Source organism: Schistocerca americana, chromosome 11 (assembly GCF_021461395.2).
Source record: "Schistocerca americana isolate TAMUIC-IGC-003095 chromosome 11, iqSchAmer2.1, whole genome shotgun sequence".
NCBI lineage: Eukaryota > Metazoa > Arthropoda > Insecta > Orthoptera > Acrididae > Schistocerca > Schistocerca americana.
Window position 1 is genome coordinate 147,632,202 of NC_060129.1, and position 14,280 is coordinate 147,646,481.

Below are 14,280 nucleotides of genomic sequence, written 5' to 3' on the forward strand. Positions count from 1 at the left end.
AATGCGTTTTGGGTAGATCTTCAGTGTGTCGCTGGCTTCAAATAGGCTACTCTCATAATACGCAAGTTACAGTAATTCTTTTGCCAGGAATATGATGTTTCTCATTATTTTATTGGAACGAATCACACTGTTAATAACAGGTTTTCCAGTGATTCTCAATTTGCTGGTGCTCAGAAAAGGCATATATACATATAGGCTTGAAATGAATGCCAATATGGCGCCTCAAAACTCTGTACTGAAGGAAGATGGCATGAGTGTGACGTAGGTGGCGTTGTGCTATTTCATTGGTCAACGCTCAGACGCACGCTCAGAATATCTGACATGCCAGATATTGCTCTGCACGTTCGGAAAGACTCCCGAGCGTGCCCTTCCACGCTATGACGTCAGAAACTCGGCACGCTCAACGCTCAACGTTCGGATGCACGGTCCGTGTGCCGACGGCTTCAGCATGTGCTCGTATACGTGGGCGCGACGAGATTTTTTTTTTTAACGCTAAAGATTTGCGATGTACCACGACACACTGCACTTGTAAGAAGTAAATCGGTAACTTCGAATAGGATATCACGTAGAATCCAGATAGTGAAACATTCGAAATTGACTTAAATTGAATATTTTCAATAAAAGACTGGACATCACCCAAAGTTAGAAACTATTAATAATGGACCGATATAGGGACTAAACTTTGAGACCGAATTATGAGAAAAGAATTAACTTTTGTAAAATCAGTTATGGACTCTGGAACTTGCATAATATCTTGGACTGAAGCACCAGGTGATCAAAAAGTCAGTATAAATTTGAAAACTGAATAAATCATGGAATAATGTAGATAGAGAGGTACAAATTGACACACATGCTTGGAATGACATGGGGTTTTATTAGAACCAAAAAAATACAAAAGATCAAAACATGTCCGACAGATGGCGCTTCATCTGATCAGAATAGCAATAATTAGCATAACAAAGTAAGACAAAGCAAAGATGATGTTCTTCACAGGAAATGCTCAATATGTCCACCATCATTCCTCGACAATAGCTGTAATCGAGGAATAATGTTGAGCACAGCACTGTAAAGCATCTCCGGAGCTATGGTGAGGCATTGGCGTCGGATGTTGTCTTTCAGCATCCCTAGAGATGTCGGTCGATCACGATACACTTGCGACTTCGGATAACCCCAATGCCAATAATCGCACGGACTGAGGTCTGGGGACCTGGGAGGCCGAGCATGACGAAAGTGGCGGCTGAGCACACGATCATCACCAAACGACGCGTGCAAGAGATCTTTGAAGCGTCTAGTAAAATGGGGTGATTTTTTGATTCTAATAAAACCACATGTCATTCCAAGCATGTGTGTCAATTTTTAGCTCTCTACCTACATTATTCCGTGGTTTATTAAGTTTTCAAATTTATACTGACTTTTTGATCACCCAGTATATGTATTTAATTCCACCCAGATAGGAAAAACTATTTCCTTACAGCAACGTTAGGATGTGGAAATAGTGCAATAAACCAGCATTCAGAGTTATTACTGCGACAATAACTTCTTCCAATCCGTTCAATATTGTGTATTCAGTAAATAACTATCTGTATGACGACATTGATCGTCCAAGGAACGCACCGTGCGTAAGTACTCTTTGCTGCATTAACAGATTATCGTTCTGCTACGAACTATTAGGCTCTTGTAAACTGGAAAACTTTAGTGGAGATATTAGTGTTGTGCATGTAATGAAGCTATGATTAATACCGGAATAGAAACTGATATATGCCTACCTGTCGCTGTGTTTAATTACGCTGGGGAGCACATACACTACTGCCCATTAAATGTGCTACACCAAGAAGAAATGCAGGTGATAAATGGGTATTCATTGGACAAATAGATTATTCTAGAACTGACATGTGATTACATTTTCACGCAACTTGGGTGCATAGATCCTGAGAAATCAGTACCCAGAACAACCACCTCTGGCCGTAATAACGGCCTTGATACGCCTGGGCATTGAGTCAAACAGAGCTCAGATGGCGTGTACAGGTACAGCTGCCCATGAAGCTTCAACACGATACCATAGTTCATCAAGAGTAGTGACTGGCGTATTGTAAGCCAGTTGCTCGGCCACCATTGACCAGACGTTTTCAATTGGTGAGAGATCTGGAGAATGTGCTGGCCAGGGCAGCAGACGAACATTTTCTGTATCCAGAAAGACCCGTACAGGACCTGCAACGTGCGGTCGTGTATTATCCTACTGAAATGTAGGTTTTTGCATGGATCGAATGAAGGGTAGAGCCACGGGTCGTAACACATCTGAAATGTAACGTCCACTGTTCAAAGTGCCGTCAGTGCAAACAAGAGGTGACCGAGACGTGTAACCAATGGCACCCCATACCATCACGCCGGGTGATATTCCAGTACGGCGGTGACGAATACACGCATCCAATGTGTGTTCACCGCGATGTCGCCAAACACGCATCCGAACATCATGATGCTGTAAACAGAACCTGGACTCATCCGAAAAAATGACGTTTTGCCATTTGTGCACCCAGGTTCGTCGTCGAGGACACCATTGCAGGCGCTCCTCCTCATGTCAGCACGTTGTAGGTGTCGCCACCGTCGCCAACCTTGTGTGAATGCTCTGAAAAGCTAATCATTTGCATGTCACAGCATCTTCTTCCTGTCAGTTAAATTTCGATCTGTAGCACGTCATCATCGGGGCGTAGCAATTTTAATGGCCAGTAGTGCATTATTGCTGTGTCAGAGCCACAGATGGCAACAACACTCTTCAACACATTTTCTTTTGAAGCGAAACTAATTACTTCTACAACAGTATTTATGTATTAGAAAGTGGAGTGAAGCATAAAACTGCGAAACATTACGCTCCCTACAAAGTTTTTTTTGTGTCAAGGTAAGTACCTGACATAATAAGGACAACAAAAGAACTAGATTCATCTTATGCGCAAAATATGTGTTTACGTTCCCTTGTTTTCAGCGGAGTAAGCTGCAGTTATACAAATATTCGAAAGTATTTGTTCATCGTTAAGTTATAGCTAATGTCACTCAATCAGGGAGATTCGGTTGTTTTTACATGAATCTCATGGTCATTCATGTCTTTTGATAACTTATTAACGCTTGGAGCGCAAAAACGTAATAACTATTTCGCGAATTAACTAGAAAAATATTGAAAAACAAACTTTAATTTTACGGCTGCTTTCTCGCCACTTGGGGCGCTACTGTCGCACCAACTGTCAGACAGTAACAATTTACACAGTAGTTACACAGTAGTTACACAGTGCCACCAATATTACGTCTCCCGCCGTTTTCTTACAACAAAACGTAGCAATAACGATGCATTTTCGAGAGATCCTTGATGTACTGATGCTTTGAAATAGCATGTATTTATAGGACATAGGTTACAAAATAAAACACACCAACTATGGGCTTCAAACAATTAGGGCGAAACCGAATATGGCGTCACCTAAGTTCCGCTTTTGATGTAGACCTGATGGAGCGTGCATGAGGCCCTTAGGAGCTGTACTATGCAGAAGCCACACCCCCAAACCTCTGCTAGATAGAGCTAAACAGCGTTTCAAGGTGTAACCTGTTTCAAAAGCATCACATGATATAATAACAGTTCCCTGAACTTTGATTATGATTATGTAGATTTGTTCCAGAAATAATTTAAAAGCGCCCTTATAATTTAACTTCTGTCGTCCATTAAAGAGAAATGTGTTTTAAGGTATATTTTGGGGCAGCACAGCTTCAGAGCCATTAACTCGGAGCCACACCTGCCCTGTATGCAAATTTCAGACAACATCATGCAAAACCTTATGTTTTTACAAAATTTTTCAAACAGTTATGTAAAGGGAAGCTGTATTCACATTGTGCATTTTTCCTCAATTCTATAATTTTTGTGATTTTGTTTCGAGTAATTGCTTCTGGAAGTGTGCTGTTTATCAAAACAGATATTTCACTATGTCTTACTATTTGCACTGAGGAAACTGATAGTGAAATTCCTTTGAATTAGGGGACTGTGCAACAACATTTGTAATAGTACAGAATTTCGGAATTTAGCTGAAATAAATTAGGAACTTTTCTGAAACGCTTTAGAATTGAGGAATTTTCTGTATCCTTGTTGTTTATAAATAAGCAAGTGTGCATACAACTAATTTTATTAGAATTTTAATAATACTTTAACAGAACAAGAGCACTTTAAAAAGCTGTTGTTTGTATGTCGTTTTCCAAAGGTGTTTCACAGAGGACGACTGCACTGTAGTTCCTTCTGTAGATTGTCGCACAGGTGAGAAAATGGTAGATATCGAAATAGATGAGAGTGGGATAGAAAAACAATTAAAATCGCTCAAAATAGGAATGGCCTCTGGACCTGATGGGATACCAGTTCGAGTTTACACAGAGTACACGAAGGAACTTGCCCCCCTTCTTGCAGTGGTGCAACGTAGGTCTATAGAAGAGTGTAGCATTCCAAAAGATTGGAAAACAGCACAGGTGATCCCCGTTTTCAAGAAGGGACGTCGAACAGATGTGCAGAACTATAGACCTATATCTCTAACGTCGATCAGTTGTAGAATTTTGGAACACGTATTATGTTCGAGTACAATGGCTTTTCTGGAGACTAGAAATCTACTCTGTAGGAATTAGCATGGGTTTCGAAAAACACGATAGTGTGAAAGCCAGCTCGCGCTATTCATTCGCGAGACTCAGAGGGCCATAGACACGGGTTCCCAGGTAGATGCCGTGTTTCTTGACTTCTGCAAGGTGTTTGATACAGTTCCCCACAGTCGTCTAATGAACAAAGTAAGAGCATATGGACTATCAGATCAATTGTATGATTGGGTTGAAGAGTTCCTAGATAACAGAGTGTAGCATGTTATTCTAATGGAGAGAAGTCTTCCGAAGTAAGAGTGATGTCAGGTGTGCCACAGAGGAGTGTCGTAGGACCGTTGCTATTCACAATATACATAAATGACTTTGTGGATGACATCGGAAGTTCACTTAGACTTTTTGCAGATGATGTTGTAGTACATCAAGAGGTTGTAACGATGGAAAATTGTACTGAAATGCAGGAGGATCTGCAACGAACTGACGCATGGTGCAGGGAAAGGCAACTGAATCTCAATGTGGACAAGTGTAATGTGCTGCGAATACATAGAAAGAAAGATCCTTTATCATTTAGCTACAATATAGCAGGTCAGCAACTGGAAGCATTTAATTCCATAAATTATCTGGGAGTAGGCATTCGGAGTGATTTAAAATGGAAGGACCATATAAAATTAATCGTCGTTAAAGCAGATGCCAGTCTGAGATTCATTGGAGGAATCCTAAGGAAATGCAGTCTGAAAACAAAGGAAGTAGGTTACAGTACACTTGTTCGCCCACTGCTTCAGCACTGCTCACTGGTGTGGGATCCGTACCAGATAGGGTTGATAGAAGAGATAGAGAAGATCCAACGGAGAGCAGCGCGCTTCGTACAGGATCATTTAGTAATCGCGAAAGCGTTACGGAGATGATAGATAAACTCCAGTGGAAGACTCTGCAGGAGAGACGCTCAGTAGCTCGGTACAGGCTTTTGTTGAAGTTTAGAGAATATACCTTCACCGAGGAGTCAAGCAGTATATTGCTCCCTCCTACTTGTATCTCGCGAAGAGACCATGAGGATAAAATTAGAGAGATCAGAGCCCACAGAGAGGCATACCAGCAATCTTTCTTTCCATGAACAATACGAGACTGGAATAGAAGAGAGAACTGATAGAGGTACTCAAGGTGCCCTCCGCCACACACCGTGAGGCGGCTTGCGGAGTATGGATGTAGATGTAGATGTATTTAGATGATAATCTTTTTTTTATTCGCCAGTCTTTTGAGTGGTTTGATATGACCCACAATGAATTCCTTCCTCTCCTGCACCAACCTCTTCATCTTAAAATTGCACTTGCAACCTCCAGCTTCAATTGTTTACTATATGTATTCCAATATCTGTCGTCTGCTTCAATATTAACCCTCTACAGCGGCCCCTAGTAGTATAAAACTTATTCCCTGATGTCTTAACAGGTGTCCTCTCATCCTGTCCCTTCTTGTCAATGTTTTCCCTATATTCTTTTCCTCATCAATTCTGAAGAGAACCACCTCATTCCTCACCTTATTAATCCACATAATTTTCAGCATTCTTCTATAGCACCTCATCTCAAATGCTTCTATTCTCTTCTGTTCCAGCTTTCTCACAGTCTCTGATTCATTGCCATATAGTGCGGTGCTCTAAATGTACATTCCCAGAAATTTCTTCCTCAAATTAAGGAGCATGTTTGACACTAATAGATTTCTCTTGGGTATGAATGCCCTTCTCGTGATTACTAGTCTGCTTCTGAAGTCCTCCTTGCTTCGTCCATCATGGGTTATTTTGCCACCTAGGTAGCAGCATTCCTTAACCACATCTACTTTGCGATCACCAATCCTGACGTTAAATATCTTGCTGTTTTCATTTATACAATTTCTCATTATTTTCGTCTTCCTTTGATTTACTCTCAATCCATATTCTCTATTCATTAGATTATTAATTCTGTTCAGCACAACCTATAATTCTTCTTCGGTTCCGCTGAGAGTAGCAATGTCATCAGTGAATCTTGTCATTGATACGCTTCCACCTTGAATTTTAATTCTACTCTTGAACTTTTCTATTGTTCCTGTTATTGGTTCTTCGATGTATAAATTGAGCAATAGGGATGAAAGATTACATCCTTGCCTTAAACAGGTTTTAATCCGAAAACTTCAGTCTTGGTCTTCCACTCTTATTGTTCTCTCTTGGTTTTTGCACACATTGTATGTCACTCATCTTTTGTTATAGTTTACCCCTACTTTTCTCAGAATTTCGAACATCTTGCACCAATTTACTTTGATAACGCATATTCCATGTTGAGAGATCTTATGGACATGTCTTGATTTTTCTTTAGTCTTGCTTCCATTATTAACTACAATATCAGAACTGCCTCTCTAGTGCCTTTACCTTTCCTACATCCGAACTGATCTTCAGTTAACACATGCTCAGTTTTCTTTTTTATTCTTATGTATATTGTTCTGGTCAGCAACATGGATGTATGAGCTGTTAGGTTGATTCTGCTGTAATTTTCGTACTTGTCAGCTATTGCAGTCTTTGGAATTGTGTGGATGATGGTTTTCTGGAAATCAGGTGGTACATCGACAGACTCATACCTTCAACATACTTACACGAATTGTCGTATTCTTGCCACTTTCTCTAATGATTTAAAAATTCTAATGGAATGTTATCGGTTCCTTCGCTTTATTTCATCTATGTCTTCCAACTTTATTTTAAATTCTGATTCTAATACTGGATCTCCTAGCTCTTCTATATTGAAACCAGTTTGTTCTTCGCCAGCCGGAATGGCCATGCGGTTCTAGGCGCTGCAGTCTGGAACAAAGCCACCGCTATGGTCGCAGGTTCGAAACCTGCCTCGGGCATGGATGTGTGTGATGTCCTTAGGTTAGTTAGGTTTAATTAGTTCTAAGTTCTAGGCGACTGATGACCTCAGAAGTTAAGTCGCATAGTGCTCAGAGCCATTTGAACCATTTTTCTTGTTTGTTCTTCTATCCCATCGTCATACAGGTCTTCCCCCTCGTAGAGGTCCAATATACTCTTTCCGCCCATCAGATCTCTCCTCTGCATTTAACAATGGAATTTCCATTGCACTCTTGATGTTAGGGCCCTTGAAGGTCGTTTTGACTTTTCTATATGCTGAGTCAGTCCTTCTGACAATCATTTGTTTTATGATTTCTTCACAATTTTCATGTAGCCATTTCGCCTTAACTACCTTGCATTTCCTATTTATCACATTCTTAAGTGATTTTTATTCCTGTACTCCTGAATTTCACTGAAAAGTTTTGTACTTCCTTCTTTCATCGATCAACTGAAGTATTTCTTGTGTTACCCATGGTTTCCTCACACTTACCTTCTTTCTACCTATGTTTTTCTTTCCAGCTTCTATGATTGCCCTTTTTAGAGTTGTTTCTTCCTCTTCAACTGAACTGCCTACTTAGCTATTCCTTATCACGTTGTCTATAGCCTAAGAGAACTTCAAGTGAAGCTCTTCTTTACTTAGTTCTTCCGTATCCCATTTCTTAGCGCAATGCCTGTCCTGAACTAGTCTCCTAAACCTCAGCTACTCTTCATCACTACTAAATTGTGATCTGAATATGTATATGTTCATGGGTATGCATTAAAATCCAGTATCTGATTTCAGAATCTTTATCTGACCATGACGTAATCCAACTGAAATCTTCCTGTATCTCCTGGCCTTTTCCAAATACATCTCCTCCTCTTGTGATTCTTGAACACAGTATTACTAGCTGAAATTTATAACAGAATTCATTAGTCTTTCTCCTCTGTCACTCCTAATACCAAGTTCATGTTGTCCAGTAACCCTTTCTTCTACTCTTTCCCCTACAACTGCGTTCCAATCTCTCATGACTATTAGATTTTCATTTCCTTTTACATACTGGCTTACTCTTTCAATATCCTCATATACTTTCTGTTTCTCTTCATCGTCTGCTTGCAGCATCAGCATGTATACCTGAACTATCATTGTTGATGTTGGTTTGCTGTTGATTCTGATAAGAGTAACCCTATCACCCTATCACTGAACTGTTCACAGTAACTCACTCTCTGCTCTATCTTGCTATTCACAATGAATCCTACTTCACTTATACCATTTTCTGCTGCTGTTGATATTATGCTGTACTCATCTGTCCAGAAATCCTTGTCTTCCTTCCATTTCACTTAACTGGCCCCAACAATAACTAGATTGGGCCTCTGCATTTCTCTTTTCAGATTTTCTATCTTCTCTACCATGTTCAAGCTTCTAACATTCCATGTCCCAATTAGTAGAATGTTATCCTTTCGTTGGTTATTCAATCATTTTTTCATGGTCACCTCCCCCTTGGCAACCCCCTCCCAGAGGTCTGAATGGGGGGACTATTCTGGAATCTTTTGCCAATGGAGAGATCATCATGACACTTTTCAATTACAGGCCACGTTCCTGTGGAAGCGTATTATGTGTCTTTAATGCAGTGGTTTCCATTGCCTTCTGCATCCTCATACCACTAATCATTGCTAATTCTCTGCCATTAGGGAAGTTTCCACCTCAAGAGCAAAAGAGTGCCCATATCTCTGCTCTTCTACCCTCTTTGACAAGTCTGTTCACTGGAAGTCTTTGGCCGCCATTGCTGATGATTTTCATTCCAAATTAAAGCAGTGAAAGAGTTCAAACCTGGGACCAAGGACCTTTTCATTACTAATCAATGATGCTGCCTGTGGATCATGGGTGCAATGATGTCCTATGTATATTCAAAAAGCTGCTTCATGTTTTTATTTGTTTGGTGTACTCCTAAGATAAGAGATGGTGTGTGACAGCAGAAATCTTTAAATTCCAGCTAGAGCTACCACTGCTGTACTGAGTTCCAAGGAGGACCTCATAGTATATCGAACATATAATTCCAGGAGTGTGAAAAACCACAATACTAACGAAAAATGTGATTTATTAAAATTTTTCGTTTAGTACAAGTTTGGCTACTGCTCCATGCAGATATCTGTACCGCTTAAATTTAATAACAGTTCATCAACATTTAGAAATGGAGGGATTATTTCAGTCAATGAATAACAGAAAAATAAGAAATTACTGCATCACTATTTACGTAATCTGAATATTGAAAATGTTAAAAAGCGAAGCGGTATTAATTTGAGAAATAAATTAAACAAGATGTCTGATTTTGATGTGCTACACAGTTGTTGTTTCTGATAATGCGGAAAAGAGAAGAGATTTATTGAAAATCAAATGTTAAACCATTAACTCTGATGTTCACCTTTCACATTACAAACCAATTGGCACATATTACAGTTAATACAGAGTCGTGAGACACAGTCTGAAAAGCTTGAAAGTGTGTTGCAGAGGATGTGCTGAGAAATAATTGTTAAGAAGAAATGGGTATGTTTCTTCGTTTCTGAGTTAACTAGCATTAAAGTTCACCAATCAGGCCGTTTTTCAGGCTGATTCAAGTGGCCCAGCAGATACAATTTATGTCAGCAGTTCTCATATCATAGATTATAACACATGTGACTGTTCACAAGTTGGCACAGATTCCATATTTCCTATCGCCTCCTGTCCAATTTTTGTATCACTCTCTTGTTTCGTTTTAGGAAACCAAATGAAGAACACAGTCTCTGGCCTTACTGCTTGAATTAGTGTGCACAGTGGTCTGATTGGCGATTTTAATTCTAATTGAATAGAATTTTTTCTTAAGAGTTATTTCTCAGCACAATCTACCCTGAAACACCCTTACATCCTCTTCAGACTGTTTCTGACCTCATGTCTATGTTGAAATTCAAATTCGAATGTGGTAGTTCAACCGTCTCTCTCACAGGTGTGCGATGTTTTCATATTGAAGGCTCAGAGCTCAAACTTGTGTAGAGCAGGCTACAGTGCAGACTTCGATTTTTGTCGACAATAGTGGACTTGTTGTGTTGAGTTATTTTAGTAGCTTCATTTTCCGTTTTTGTGGTGTGAGTGCGCCAGATATATATGTTCTTTCTGTGTGTGGCCATGTTCTATGACATTATAAAATTATATCTTTGTTTTTTTGTTTTGTTTTTATGATTAAGGTGTAACTTTTTTTGCAATAAAGAAAGAGCAATAAATTATTTTTACTGAAATTTACCGTATTTTGCTCTGTGATATTCAGCCAAACATAATTAAAGAAATCAGGTTATGGGCCCAGGCAAACGCATACGTATAGCATCTGTATCTGTTCTGTGAATTCATTGCTTTTGATCGGAGTTTTATTCGCATGAACCGTGACGCTCAAGCTATGGAACCATCGTATTTCATTGGTCTGTTGTGGAAAACCTTTGTTTTCGTTTTGAAATGGGTATTTTAAGTTTGACTTACATTCAGCCTACACGAAGATGAGTAAATTGAAAACATACAGTATCCAGAAATTTGATGGTAAAAATTTCCAACTGTGAAAATATCAGTTGCTGAAAAAGTGCTCGATATCGTGGAGGGGAAAGCGAGGCCAAATGAAGTAGATGAGAGTCAAACCGCTTGGGACAACTTAAAGGCGAAGGCGATACTCATTCTATATTTTGCGATGGAATTTGACCAATTGCAATTTGTTATGACGTGCACAAATGCAGTGGAAATGTGTGCCAGACTAAAGACGATTCATGAACTGTGATCCGCAATTAATAAAATGGTCTTGAAGCAGAAGTTTTTTGATTACAGAATGTCGCCAACAGACACAACTTCACAACACATCAGTCCAGTTGAGTCCGTGGTACAAGAATTAGCTGATGTTTTGAAACCTGCTACAGAATTTGACAAAATGGCTAAAATTTTGGGAAGTCTGCCAGTAAAGTTTGAAATTTTTTCAACTGCCTGGGACTCATGTGCTAAAGATCAACAAACGTTTGATAATTTGACTTTAAGGTTATTGAAAGAAGGACAAAAAAACTTTAACAATGTGATGAAAACTCAACAGCCTTCACAGCCGTTAATGTGGACAAAACGCGCAAGTTCGGTTCAAATATCGTCAACAACTGTGCGTCTGACATGGTCAGTAGAAAAGACGTTGAATGTTATTACTGTCACAAAAAGGGATGTTTTAAATCTGACTGCAGAAAACTTTTAGCCAAACTTAATCCGCAAACTGATACCTCTGAGCAACAAGGTTTGAATGCAGAACATGTATATGTTTTTGCTCCAGGTTGCGAAAACATTAGCTGGCAGGGCTGCATCAAAACATATGATGTCACACAAAGAGTGGTTCAACACACTTAAGCCATTTCAGTCGGATGACTGATTTGTTCAAATTGGAGACAACTCTATCGTCAGCATTCTTTACAGACGAATGGAAAAACTGGTAGAAGCGGACCTCAAGGAAGACCAGGTTGGATTCCGTAGAAATGTTGGAACACGTGAGGCAATACTAACCTTACGACTTATCTTAGAAGAAAGATTAAGAAAAGGCAAACCTACGTTTCTAGCATTTGTAGACTTAGAGAAAGCTTTTGACAACGTTAACTGGAATACTCTCTTTCAAATTCTGAAGGTGGCAGGGGTAAAATACAGGGAGCGAAAGGCTATTTACAATTTGTACAGAAACCAGATGGCAGTTATAAGAGTCGAGGGGCATGAAAGGGAAGCAGTGGTTGGGAAGGGAGTGAGACAGGGTTGTAGCCTCTCCCCGATGTTATTCAATCTGTATATTGAGCAAGCAGTAAAGGAAACAAAAGAAAAATTCGGAGTAGGTATTAAAATTCATGGAGAAGAAGTAAAAACTTTGAGGTTCGCCGATGACATTGTAATTCTGTCAGAGACAGCAAAGGACATGGAAGAGCAGTTGAACGGAATGGACAGTGTCTTGAAAGGAGGATATAAGATGAACATCAACAAAAGCAAAACGAGGATAATGGAATGTAGTCAAATTAAATCGGGTGATGCTGAGGGGATTAGATTAGGAAATGAGACACTTAAAGTAGTAAAGGAGTTTTGCTATTTAGGCAGTAAAATAACTGATGATGGTCGAAGTAGAGAGGATATAAAATGTAGACTGGCAATGGCAAGGAAATCGTTTCTGAAGAAGAGAAATTTGTTAACATCGAGTATAGATTTAATTGTCAGGAAGTCGTTTCTGAAAGTATTTGTATGGAGTGTAGCCATGTATGGAAGTGAAACATGGACGATAACCAGTTTGGACAAGAAGAGAATAGAAGCTTTCGAAATGTGGTGCTACAGAAGAATGCTGAAGAAAAGGTGGGTAGATCACGTAACTAATGAGGAGGTATTGAATAGGATTGGGGAGAAGAGAAGTTTGTGGCACAACTTGACTAGAAGAAGGGATCGGTTGGTAGGACATGTTTTGAGGCATCAAGGGATCACAAATTTAGCATTGGAGGGCAGCTTTGAGGGTAAAAATCGTAGAGGGAGACCAAGAGATCAATACACTAAGCAGGTTCAGAAGGATGTAGGTTGCGGTAGGTACTGGGAGATGAAGAAGCTTGCACAGGATAGAGTAGTATGGAGAGCTGCATCAAACCAGTCTCAGTACTGAAGACCACAACAACAACAACAACAACAACAACTATCGTCAAAGCAGAAGGCATTGGATCAGTTGAAGTATTGTCATTAGTTGAGGGTAAATGGCAATCTCACACTTTGGAAAACACTTTATATATTCCTAACCTGAAAAAAAAAAAATTATTTTCAGCGGGAGCAGTCACAAAAAGAAGAATGAAAGTTATTTTTTGCGACAAGAGGGTGGAAGTTCGCGGTTCAGGTCTAACTGCAGCAGGAATTGAGATGGACAATCAGTGTTATCAAATGTTGTTTAAATGCCCAAATGTGGAACAGGCAAATCCCTGAATTCCACCATGATCTGGCATGGGAGACTTCGGATCATTAATTTCGGTAGTCTCAAGAATACTACTAATCTGAACTTAATACCTGGTTTCAGTATGAAGAAAGTTGAAAATCTTCATGTGAACCATGTCAGTATGGCAAGAGGAAAAAAAATCTTTTAATTCAAATTTGCAATCAAAATCCAAAGTCCCTGGCGAATTTATTCATGTAGATTTGAGTGGATTGATGAGAAAACCGTCTCTTGGAGGTGCACATTTGTACATAGTTTTCAAGGGTGATTGCACTACATACATGTTCGTGTATTTTCTTAAAAGGAAGCATGATACTTTCGCTGTGTTTTTGGAATTTCAGAGACTGATTGAAAAACAAACTGGAAAAAAATCAAAGTTCTGAGAAGTGACAATGGAGCCGAATTCATAAATAAGCAATTTGAAGATTACTTCAAGCAAAATGGTATAATACATGGGAAAACAAGTCCCTATATACCACAGCAGAATGGCCTAATTGAACGAGAAAATAGGTCCATCGCTGAGTGTGCACACACTATATTATTAAGTATGATGTGTCTCACGAATTAGGGGCACAGGCAGTAAATTGTGCTGCATGTATCTTAAATCGCCGACCATGTAAATCAAATGACAGTGTTACGCTGTGTGAAAAATGGTTTGGAAAACCTCCTTCCTTATAAGTTTAGATCAAAATGGTAGAGTAAATCAAAGAAATCGATCATGATTGAATATGATGGGTATAGAACCAATTATCGCCTCTACAATCCTGAGTCAAAGAAAATTACAATCTCCTGCAATGTATCTTTCAATGAAGAACAAACCCATAGCTTAAACATAGAACAAAGATA